The sequence below is a fragment of the Ranitomeya imitator genome, chromosome 1 (assembly GCF_032444005.1).
Source record: "Ranitomeya imitator isolate aRanImi1 chromosome 1, aRanImi1.pri, whole genome shotgun sequence".
Classification (NCBI taxonomy): domain Eukaryota; kingdom Metazoa; phylum Chordata; class Amphibia; order Anura; family Dendrobatidae; genus Ranitomeya; species Ranitomeya imitator.
The window spans coordinates 1,031,566,667-1,031,578,714 of NC_091282.1; the positions used below are offsets into that span (position 1 = coordinate 1,031,566,667).

The 12,048-nt window shown below is 42.1% G+C and overlaps 1 protein-coding gene across 2 annotated transcripts in view; it reads right to left on the bottom strand.

The window, feature by feature from the left end:
- Window positions 1–12,048, bottom strand: part of TTC29 (tetratricopeptide repeat domain 29) — a 358,654-nt gene that overhangs the window by 253,494 nt on the left and 93,112 nt on the right. The gene's annotated exons all lie outside the window — the stretch shown is intronic.

Sequence of the window (12,048 nt, forward strand, 5' to 3'; positions counted from 1 at the left end):
CTATAAAAGACAAAAATAAGCATGTATTTTACACATTAGAATTAGTGTGTCAGAGGACACAGCTGTCTATTTGTAAAACCAAGTCTTTAATTAACAGATAACAATCAAGTGAACCCTCTACGTTATAAGGGTACATGCACTCTGTGGATTTGGAGCTGATTTTCTCCATGTAAATGCGCAAGGAAGATCCAAACCAAATCCACAAACTGTGCATTTACCCTTCCAACGTAGATATTACCATTTATTGTCAGCATATTACAGCACCTGCTGACTAAAGGGGATTTTAAAAATCTCATCTACACATTGTGTATGATTTAGGTGCCTCTCATCAATGGCGTGCGTCTCTGGATGCCTCATCAAAAACATTACTCTAGTCAGGAATTGGAGTAACATTTATGATGTATGTTATGCCAGACAGTATTCTGATAATAAGTCCAGAGACACAAAAAAATTTAAGACAAACTGGTTCATTGCATTCCCATTGCAGTCTCTATTCCAAACACATCTAACTGGGCAAGGCAAAAGAACCAAATGCATAAATCCGTAATGGTATAAATGCTATTGTCAAAAGTTCAGCATATATGAGGCAATAAATCAGTACCACTGATGATCATCTGTGTTATGCTGTCACAAAGAGGAATACAGAAATAAATAGAATGGTCTCACCAAATCCCGACGATGCCGCCTGGAACATGTGTCCCTCTCATTTGCATTAGACAAAAATCCGATGGATCATTTCGCAATTCCTCTCATGAGAGGCTCTTTGGAGGTGCCAATAATGGCGGAGCACTCCATCATCATCATCATGACCACAGTTTGACTGCCTTGTCCCCTGATGATTCCCCTCTGGGATGAAACGCGTAGGGAGGTGGTCCTGAATACAAATAACCTATGGAATTGCAAAATGATCCATCGAATATTTTAAGATAGCGTTTTTAAGCCTGCAATATGATTTGGATTTACCTTAAAAATAGCATTAGATTAAACTTACTTGTCACCTTTTTAGATTAGGATGTAGATGTTAGACTGTGTGCACATGTTCAGGATTTTTCGTGTTGTTTCGCTATAAAAAAGCTTAAAAAACGCATACATATGCAGCCCATCATTTATAATGCATTCTGCAATCTTTGTGCATATGTTGCGTTTTTTTTTCCGCAAAAAAAAAAGCATCACGGTAAAAACCGCAGCATGTTCAATAATTTTGCGGATTTTTTGTGGATTTCCCACTATATTATTGCATCCCAGAACCTCTGGAAAAAAACGCAAAAAATCCGCAAAAAATGCGAAAAAAAACACGAGAAAAACACATGTGGATTTCTTGCAGAAAATGTCAGGTTTTGTTCAGGAAATTTCTACAAGACATCCTGACGTGTGCACATAGCCTTACAAATGAGACCTCAACGTGTCTTTGTGTGGAAAAAACTGCTGATGACAGTTTTTGGTGTAATTCTGGAAATGTTCACTAGAGATCTGACCACTGGAACCCCCAGTGATCCAGAGATCGGAGCTATGGAACTCTGAATAGGGCATTCTGTAGCCCCATCTTGAATGTAGAGGAGGTGTGCATGTTCGACCTCTGCTGGAAATAGCTGAATAGCTGGGAGCTGTACTCACAGTCTCGTAGACAATGAATGGAGTGGAGGTGAATATACTTACTCTCTGCTAGATTGATTGTGTATAAGACTCTAAAACATAGTGGAGTGCTGTACTCAGCAGTACCATAGGCAATAAATGGAGCAGAGTTCAAGCATATGCACCTCTGCTTCATTCGGGGTAATGTTCTCAAGTTCTAGAGTCTCCCTCGCATGTGAAATCCTAACTCTGGCGCCGGCACTCCAGAGCGGAGCGTGCAGCTCCATGTGTTGCTATGCAGCCGCACGCTCCGCTCCACAGTGCCGGTGCCAGAGCTTGGATTTCACATGCGAGACCCGGACGTGTTTCTCGCATGTGTGATCCCGGCCTTACTGAAGGTTTCAGCACACACATACAAAGTGATTATCATGTTGTCCCTATTTAGTAGATAAGGGATAACTTGTTTAGTTTTAATAACTCTTAAATATTTATCAAAATTGACTCCCCAAACTATCTATATATAAATCTAGCTTTTTTTAACCCCTTAGTGACAGAGCCAATTTGGTACTTAATGACCGAGCCAATTTTTACAATTCTGACCACTGTCACTTTATGAGGTTATAACTCTGGAACGCTGTAACAGATCCCGCTGATTCAGAGACTGTTTTTTCGTGACATATTGTACTTCATGTTACTGGTAACTCTTCTTCGATATTACTTGCGATTATTTATGAAAAAAACGGAAATATGGCGAAAAGTTTTAAAATGTTGCAATTTTGCAATTTTCAATCTTTGTATTTTTATGCCCTTAAATCAGAGAGATATGTCACAAAAAATAGTTAATAAATAACATTTCCCACATGTCTACTTTACATCAGCACAATTTTGGAAACAAAGTTTTCTTTGGGTTAGGGAGTTATAAGGGTTAAAATTTGACCATCAATTTCTCATTTTTACAACAGGGACCACATCACATTTGAAGTAATTTTGAGGGGTCTATATGATAGAAAATAACCAAGTGTGACACCATTCTAAAAACTGCACCCCTCAAGGTTCTCAAAACCACATTCAAGAAGTTTATTAACCCTTTACGTGCTTCACAGGAACTGAAATAATATGGAAGGAAAAAATGAACATTTAACTTTTTTCGCAAACATTTGATTTCAGAACCATTTTTTTTATTTTCACAAGTAGTGTAAAAACAGAAATTTAACCATAACTTTTGTTGTGCAATTTCTCCTGAATACGCCGATACCCCATATGTGGGGGTAAACCACTTTTTGGGCGCACCGCAGAGCTTGGAAGTGAAGGAGCACTGTCTGACTTTTTCAATGCAGAATTGGCTGGAATTGAGATCGGATGTCATGTCACGTTTAGAGAGCCCATGATGTGGAATTATCCGTGTCCGTGCGTTTATGTGGCACATCAGTGTGGCACACGTGTGCCGCCCGTGTGCCGACTGCGTACCACACGGAGCCTGCAGGAGACAGCGCTAGAGATAAGCGCTGTCCCCTGCATCTGGTGCTGAAGCCGCCATTCATATCTTCTGTCCAGCAGCGTTTGCTGGAGAGAAGATATGAAAAATCCTTTTTTTTGTGTTTTTTTCGTGTTTAAAATAAAGATCCCTGTCCACACCCCCTCCCACCCCCTGTGCGCCCGCCCGCTGTTAATAAAATACTCAACCGGCTCCCTCGCAGCGTCCTGTCCTCGCCGCACCTTCTCCTGTATGAGCGGTCACGTGGTGCCGCCCATTACAGTCATGAATATGCGGCTCCACCCCTATGGGTAAGTATTTTATTAACAGCGGGTGGGCGCACAGGGGGTGGGAGGGGGTGGGGACAGGGATCTTTATTTTAAACACGAAAAAACAAAAAAAAAAAGGATTTTTCATATCTTCTCTCCAGCAAATGCTGGTGGACAGAAGATATGAATGGCGGCTTGAGCACCACGTGGGGGGGACAGCGCTTACTGTAGCGCTGTCTCCGGCACGGCACATGGACTGCACACGGACAGCGTCCGTGTGCGGTACGTGTTTTACACGGACGCATTGACTTTTATGGGCAGCACGGTGGCGCAGTGGTTAGCACAGCAGCCTTGCAGCGCTGGAGTCCTGGGTTCTAATCCCACCCAGAACAACATCTGCAAAGAGTTTGTATGTTCTCTCTGTGTTTGCATGGGTTTCCTCCGGGCACTCCGGTTTCCTCCCACATTCTAAAGACATACTGATAGGGAATTTAGATTGTGAGCCCCATCGGGGACAGCGATGATAATGTGTGCAAAACTGTAAAGCGCTGCGGAATATGTTAGCGCTATATAAAAATAAAGATTATTATTATTATTATAATGGGTCCGTGTAATCCGTGCGCTCCCATGAACACTGACATGTCTCCATGTTTTGCACACGGACACACGGTCCGTGAAAACACGCTGACATGTGCAGAGACACATTGATTTGAATGTGTCTACGTGAGTCAGTGTCTCCGGTACGTGAGGAAACTGTCACCTCACGTACCGGAGCCACTGACGTGTGAAACCGGCCTAGGGCCGCTGTCACACTTGCGAGTTTTACGGACGTAAGGGCACAGAAAATACGTCCGTAAAACTCGCAAAACAAACGGCACAATTATTCTCTATGCCCCTGCTCCTCTCTGCCGTATTTTACTGATCAGTATTATATGGCTTTCTACGGCCATAGAAAATCGCAGCATGCTGCGTTTGTCACCGTATTGCGCAAAAAAAAACGCCAATGAAAGTCTATGGAAGCCCCAAAAATACGGATTACACATGGACCAGCAGTGTGACTTGCGAGAAATACGCAGCGGTGTTAGAGAGAAAAGCCAGTAATTCAGTGCGGTGTACAGTAAAATCACACTGACAGCTTACAGTAGAATAGGTAGAATAAATGTGTACACATAGAATAGGTATATATATATGTCAGTGAGACACATACAGTGGGGCAAAAAAGTATTTAGTCAGTCAGCAATAGTGCAAGTTCCACCACTTAAAAAGATGAGAGGCGTCTGTAATTTACATCATAGGTAGACCTCAACTATGGGAGACAAACTGAGAAAAAAAAATCCAGAAAATCACATTGTCTGTTTTTTTAACATTTTATTTGCATATTATGGTGGAAAATAAGTATTTGGTCAGAAACAAAATTTCATCTCAATACTTTGTAATATATCCTTTGTTGGCAATGACAGAGGTCAAACGTTTTCTGTAAGTCTTCACAAGGTTTCCACACACTGTTGTTGGTATGTTGGCCCATTCCTCCATGCAGATCTCCTCTAGAGCAGTGATGTTTTTGGCTTTTCGCTTGGCAACACGGACTTTCAACTCCCTCCAAAAGTTTTCTATGGGGTTGAGATCTGGAGACTGGCTAGGCCACTCCAGGACCTTGAAATGCTTCTTACGAAGCCACTCCTTCGTTGCCCTGGCGGTGTGCTTTGGATCATTGTCATGTTGAAAGACCCAGCCACGTTTCATCTTCAATGCCCTTGCTGATGGAAGGAGGTTTGCACTCAAAATCTCACGATACATGGCCCCATTCATTCTTTCATGTACCCGGATCAGTCGTCCTGGCCCCTTTGCAGAGAAACAGCCCCAAAGCATGATGTTTCCACCACCATGCTTTACAGTAGGTATGGTGTTTGATGGATGCAACTCAGTATTCTTTTTCCTCCAAACACCACAAGTTGTGTTTCTACCAAACAGTTCCAGTTTGGTTTCATCAGACCATAGGACATTCTCCCAAAACTCCTCTGGATCATCCAAATGCTCTCTGGCAAACTTCACACGGGCCCGGACATGTACTGGCTTAAGCAGTGGGACACGTCTGGCACTGCAGGATCTGAGTTCATGGTGGTGTGGTGTGTTACTTATGGTAGGCCTTGTTACATTGGTCCCAGCTCTCTGCAGTTCATTCACTAGGTCCCCCCGTGTGGTTCTGGGATTTTTGCTCACCGTTCTTGTGATCATTCTGACCCCACGGGGTGGGATTTTGCGTGGAGCCCCAGATCGAGGGAGATTATCAGTGGTCTTGTATGTCTTCCATTTTCTAATTATTGCTCCCACTGTTGATTTTTTCACTCCAAGCTGGTTGGCTATTGCAGATTCAGTCTTCCCAGCCTGGTGCAGGGCTACAATTTTGTTTCTGGTGTCCTTTGACAGCTCTTTGGTCTTCACCATAGTGGAGTTTGGAGTCAGACTGTTTGAGGGTGTGCACAGGTGTCTTTTTATACCGATAACAAGTTTAAACAGGTGCCATTACTACAGGTAATGAGTGGAGGAAAGAGGAGACTCTTAAAGAAGAAGTTACAGGTCTGTGAGAGCCAGAAATCTTGATTGTTTGTTTCTGACCAAATACTTATTTTCCACCATAATATGCAAATAAAATGTTAAAAAAACAGACAATGTGATTTTCTGGATTTTTTTTTCTCAGTTTGTCTTCCATAGTTGAGGTCTACCTATGATGTAAATTACAGACGCCTCTCATCTTTTTAAGTGGTGGAACTTGCACTATTGCTGACTGACTAAATACTTTTTTGCCCCACTGTATATGTATATATATTATTACTTCATACAGCGCTAGATAGCTTTAAAGCCGGTAATTCAATTACCGGCTTTTGCTATCTCCTTCCTAAACCCGACATGATATGAGACCTGGTTTACATACAGTAAACCATCTCATATCACCTTTTTTTTGCATATTCCACACTACTAATGTTAGTAGTGTGTATATGCAAAATTTGGCCGTTTTAGCTATTAAATTAAAGGGTTAAATGGCGGAAAAAATTGGCGTGGGCTCCCACGCAATTTTCTCCGCCAGAGTAGTAAAGCCAGTGACTGAGGGCAGATATTAATAGCCTGGAGAGGGTCCACGGTTATTGCCCCCCCCCCCGGCTAAAAACATCTGCCCCCAGCCACCTCAGAAAAGGCACATCTGGAAGATGCGCCTATTCTGGCACTTGGCCACTCTCTTCCCATTCCCGTGTAGCAGTGGGATATGGGGTAATGAAGGGTTAATGCCACCTTGCAATTGTAAGGTGACATTAAGCCAAATTAATAATGGAGAGGCATCAATTATTACACCTATCCATTATTAATCCAATAGTAGTAAAGGGTTAAAAAAAACACACACACATTATTAAATATTATTTTAATGAAAAAAATCACAAAGGTTGTTGTAATAATTTATTCTATGCTCAATCCACTCACTGAAGACCCTCGATCTGTAACAAAGTCAAAATAATAAACCAACAATATCCTTACCTTCCGAAGATCTCTAATGTCCAACGATGTAAATCCATCTGAAGGGGTTAAAATATTTTGCAGCCATGAGCTTTGCTAATGCAACGTTGTTCGTGGCTGCAAAACCCCGGGGAATGAAGGTAAAGTAGGTCAATGACCTATATTTACCTGCATTTGCGGTGAGGCGCCCTCTGCTGGTTGTCCCTAGATCGTGGGAACTTTCCTAGAAAGCTCCCAGGCTCGAGTTCATATGAGGACAACCAGCAGAGGGCGCCTCACCGCAAATGCAGGTAAATATAGGTCATTGACCTACTTTACCTTCATTCCCCGGGGTTTTGCAGCCACGAACAACGTTGCATTAGCAAAGCTCGTGGCTGCAAAATATTTTAACCCCTTCAGATGGATTTACATCATTGGACATTACAGATCTTCGGAAGGTAAGGATATTGTTGGTTTATTATTTTGATTTTGTTACAGATCGAGGGTCTTCAGTGAGTGGATTGAGCATAGAATAAATTAATACAACAACCTTTGTGATTTTTTCATTAAAATAATATTTAATAATGTGTGTGTTTTTTTAACCCTTTACTACTATTGGATTAATAATGGATAGGTGTCATAATTGACGCCTCTCCATTATTAATTTGGCTTAATGTCACCTTACAATTGCAAGGTAGCATTAACCCTTCATTACCCCATATCCCACCGCTACACAGGAATGGGAAGAGAGTGGCCAAGTGCCAGAATAGGCGCATCTTCCAGATGTGCCTTTTCTGGGGTGGCTGGGGGCAGGTGTTTTTAGCCAGGGGGGGCCAATAACCATGGACCCTCTCCAGGCTATTAATATCTGCCCTCACTCACTGGCTTTACTACTCTGGCGGAGAAAATTACGCGGTAGCCCACGCCAATTTTTTCCGCCATTTAACCCTTTAATTTAGTAGATAGAACGGCCAAATTTTGCATATACACACTACTAACATTAGTAGTGTGGAATATGCAAAAAAAAGGTGATATGAGATGGTTTACTGTATGTAAACCATGTCTCATATCATGTTGGGTTTAGGAAGGAGATAGCAAAAGCCGGCAATTGAATTACCGGCTTTAAAGCTATCTAGCGCTGTATGAAGTAATAATATACAGTGGGGCAAAAAAGTATTTAGTCAGTCAGCAATAGTGCAAGTTCCACCACTTAAAAAGATGAGAGGCGTCTGTAATTTACATCATAGGTAGACCTCAACTATGGGAGACAAACTGAGAAAAAAAATCCAGAAAATCACATTGTCTGTTTTTTTAACATTTTATTTGCATATTATGGTGGAAAATAAGTATTTGGTCAGAAACAAAATTTCATCTCAATACTTTGTAATATATCCTTTGTTGGCAACGACAGAGGTCAAACGTTTTCTGTAAGTCTTCACAAGGTAGCCACACACTGTTGTTGGTATGTTGGCCCATTCCTCCATGCAGATCTCCTCTAGAGCAGTGATGTTTTTGGCTTTTCGCTTGGCAACACGGACTTTCAACTCCCTCCAAAGGTTTTCTATAGGGTTGAGATCTGGAGACTGGCTAGGCCACTCCAGGACCTTGAAATGCTTCTTACGAAGCCACTCCTTTGTTGCCCTGGCGGTGTGCTTTGGATCATTGTCATGTTGAAAGACCCAGCCACGTTTCATCTTCAATGCCCTTGCTGATGGAAGGAGGTTTGCACTCAAAATCTCACGATACATGGCCCCATTCATTCTTTCATGTACCCGGATCAGTCGTCCTGGCCCCTTTGCAGAGAAACAGCCGCAAAGCATGATGTTTCCACCACCATGCTTTACAGTAGGTATGGTGTTTGATGGATGCAACTCAGCATTCTTTTTCCTCCAAACACGACAAGTTGTGTTTCTACCAAACAGTTCCAGTTTGGTTTCATCAGACCATAGGACATTCTCCCAAAACTCCTCTGGATCATCCAAATGCTCTCTAGCAAACTTCAGACGGGCCGGACATGTACTGGCTTAAGCAGTGGGACACGTCTGGCACTGCAGGATCTGAGTCCATGGTGGCGTAGTGTGTTACTTATGGTAGGCCTTGTTACATTGGTCCCAGCTCTCTGCAGTTCATTCACTAGGTCCCCCCGCGTGGTTCTGGGATTTTTGCTCACCGTTCTTGTGATCATTCTGACCCCACGGGGTGGGATTTTGCGTGGAGCCCCAGATCGAGGGAGATTATCAGTGGTCTTGTATGTCTTCCATTTTCTAATTATTGCTCCCACTGTTGATTTCTTCACTCCAAGCTGGTTGGCTATTGCAGATTCAGTCTTCCCAGCCTGGTGCAGGGCTACAATTTTGTTTCTGGTGTCCTTTGACAGCTCTTTTGTCTTCACCATAGTGGAGTTTGGAGTCAGACTGTTTGAGGGTGTGCACAGGTGTCTTTTTATACTGATAACAAGTTTAAACAGGTGCCATTACTACAGGTAATGAGGGGAGGAAAGAGGAGACTCTTAAAGAAGAAGTTACAGGTCTGTGAGAGCCAGAAATCTTGATTGTTTGTTTCTGACCAAATACTTATTTTCCACCATAAAATGCAAAAAAAATGATAAAAAAACAGACAATGTGATTTTCTGGATTTTTTTTTCTCAGTTTGTCTCCCATAGTTGAGGTCTACCTATGATGTAAATTACAGACGCCTCTCATCTTTTTAAGTGGTGGAACTTGCACTATTGCTGACTGACTAAATACTTTTTTGCCCCACTGTATATACATATATGTGTCTAATGACACACACACATATATATATATATATATATATATATAGTCAGTGTATATATATATATATTTTTTTTTTTAACACATGGATCCCTTGTATAGCCGTGTGTTGGTTTTGCAAGCCTGCGAAAAAAACACGCAGTACGGATGCCATACGGATTACATACGGAGGATGCCATGCGCAAAATACGCTGACACACCCTGCCTACGGAGGAGCTACGGACCACTTTTTTGGGGACTTTTCAGCATATTACGGCCGTAATATACGGACCGTATTGTCTTACGCTAAGTGTGACGTCGGCCTAAGAAGTGACATGCTCCATTCTGTGCACAAAATACTGAGGACAAAAAAAAAACAAGCTGTGGGCATGAGATTTCTGAAATCTCAGACTTTGCTGGTACTGTAAAATGCAGCTGAAAATTTGCAACAAAAAATTGTATTAAAAAAATGTTGCAAAAACGCAACATGTGAACATAGCCTTACGTAGCTAAATATCTATGAAGACTCCCACGTGTTAGTAAGAATCTGTATGGTTGGGACTCGCACAATCCAAACACATGCAGAAAGTCAAACACAGAAGATGGAGCAAAGACATTTATTAATTTACTCATTGATTGGCGCTACGCTGGCCATTCCTACATAGAGGAACTTTCACACCGGCCAGGCAGTTTTAATCACATCCATACCCCGGGGAATCAGTAATTTTGTATGCCATTTATCTGACAGCAAGCAGCTGCTGTGCTCTTTTTCATGCCCCTGGTTATGCAATTTTATTGCCAACAGAACGTGTCTTTATGAGGTTGTAGGATCCTATTGCAGAGTCATAAGTAACCCATGTTTAGGCATACATTTACTATCACTTATCAGCTCTGGTGCCATACAAGGTATTGCAAAAGAGTTTTACATTTTTAGCAACAATTTTCCAATGTAAGATTTTATACATATGTCTCAAAATCAATTCCATAATCTGCACCAAGAACTATTTTTCTAAGTTCCTTTCTTTGTACTTTTAAGTCAGCTGTACTAACCCAGAGTAACAGTCTTTTTATTTTATTTTATTTTTTTCAGAAATCAACAGTACACGTGAAGAGAAGAAATTTTTCAGAGAAATGTGTTTCTTTATCCTGCTGGATTGATCTTTTACTCTCAATTCATGAGTAAGATCTTTCTTCAGTAAATACAGCTTTTCAAATTATTAAAATAGCAGATGATCGTTTCTGCTCAGAAAAATCTATGGACAGTGGGGGGGGGATGAAGAGGAGCTCGAGGCAGGAGCAGACATTCTACTGCAAGTTCTCCGAAAATGACGGTTAGGCCGGGGTCACACTTGTGAGTGTGATGCGAGAAACTTGCGCGAGTCTCTGGCATCAATACCCGGCACTCGGACCGGAGTGTGTGGCTGCAAGTATTTCTTAACGCTTGAGTCCCGAGTGCCGGCGGCAGTGCCAGGAATTGATGCGAGTTTATCGCATTGCACTCGAAAGTGTGACACCGGCCTTACACATTAAAACTCCATGGCTCCGATTCATCCAGAGTGGAAATCTTCACACCGGTCTTAAGGCCAGTCTCACACGTCCAGATAATTCCGGTATCGGTGAAAACGGTACCGGAGTTATCCATGTCCATGTGCTCACGTAGGCCAAACGTGTGGGATCAGTGTGATGTCCGTGAGTACGTTTTTAGGGTCCGTGTGCTGTACGTTTGCTGTACGTGTGTCCGTGTATTGCAACAATTTTTACAATTTTAACCCTATGACGGAAAAATGCACACGGACGGCACACGGACAGCATCCATGTGCGGTACGTGTTTACACGGACCCATTGACTTTAATGGGTCCGTGTGATCCGTGCACTCCCACGAACACTGACATGTCTCCGTGTTTTGCACACGGACACACGGTCCGCGAAAAATCATTGACATCTGCAGAGACACATTGATTTCAATGTGTCTATGTGTGTCAGTGTCTCCAGTACGTGAGGAAACTGTCACCACACGTACCGGAGCCACTGACGTGTGAAACCGGCCTCATAAAGGATCAGGGTGGACTGTAATGCTCCTGATTCATTAGGAGGTGCACGCTCATAATTAATGAATCAGGAGCATCTGACTACAGGAGTGTGCAATGCCAGAAATCTAACTCCAGATTTGTGGCGTAATGAAGGCCATAGTTCATCACGAATTTGATGGGCACTGCCCCCCATCCCGCTACAGCTTCTCTCACTTTGTTGAGTGTGCGAAAATGCCACTACAAAGTCAAAAGTTGCAAAACTTTAGAGCAGGTTTGAATTTTTGGTGAGAATTCTGGCAAAAAATCTATGTAATTTTCGAAGCACAATACAGATGTTTATTGGACTATAGTTAAAATGTTCACACTTATAATTTAGCTGAATTTCCTGCACTGTCTATACTAGGAATTAACATTAAAAAATATATGTATAAAATCTGCAATAAAAATGTAAAAAAATATACTCA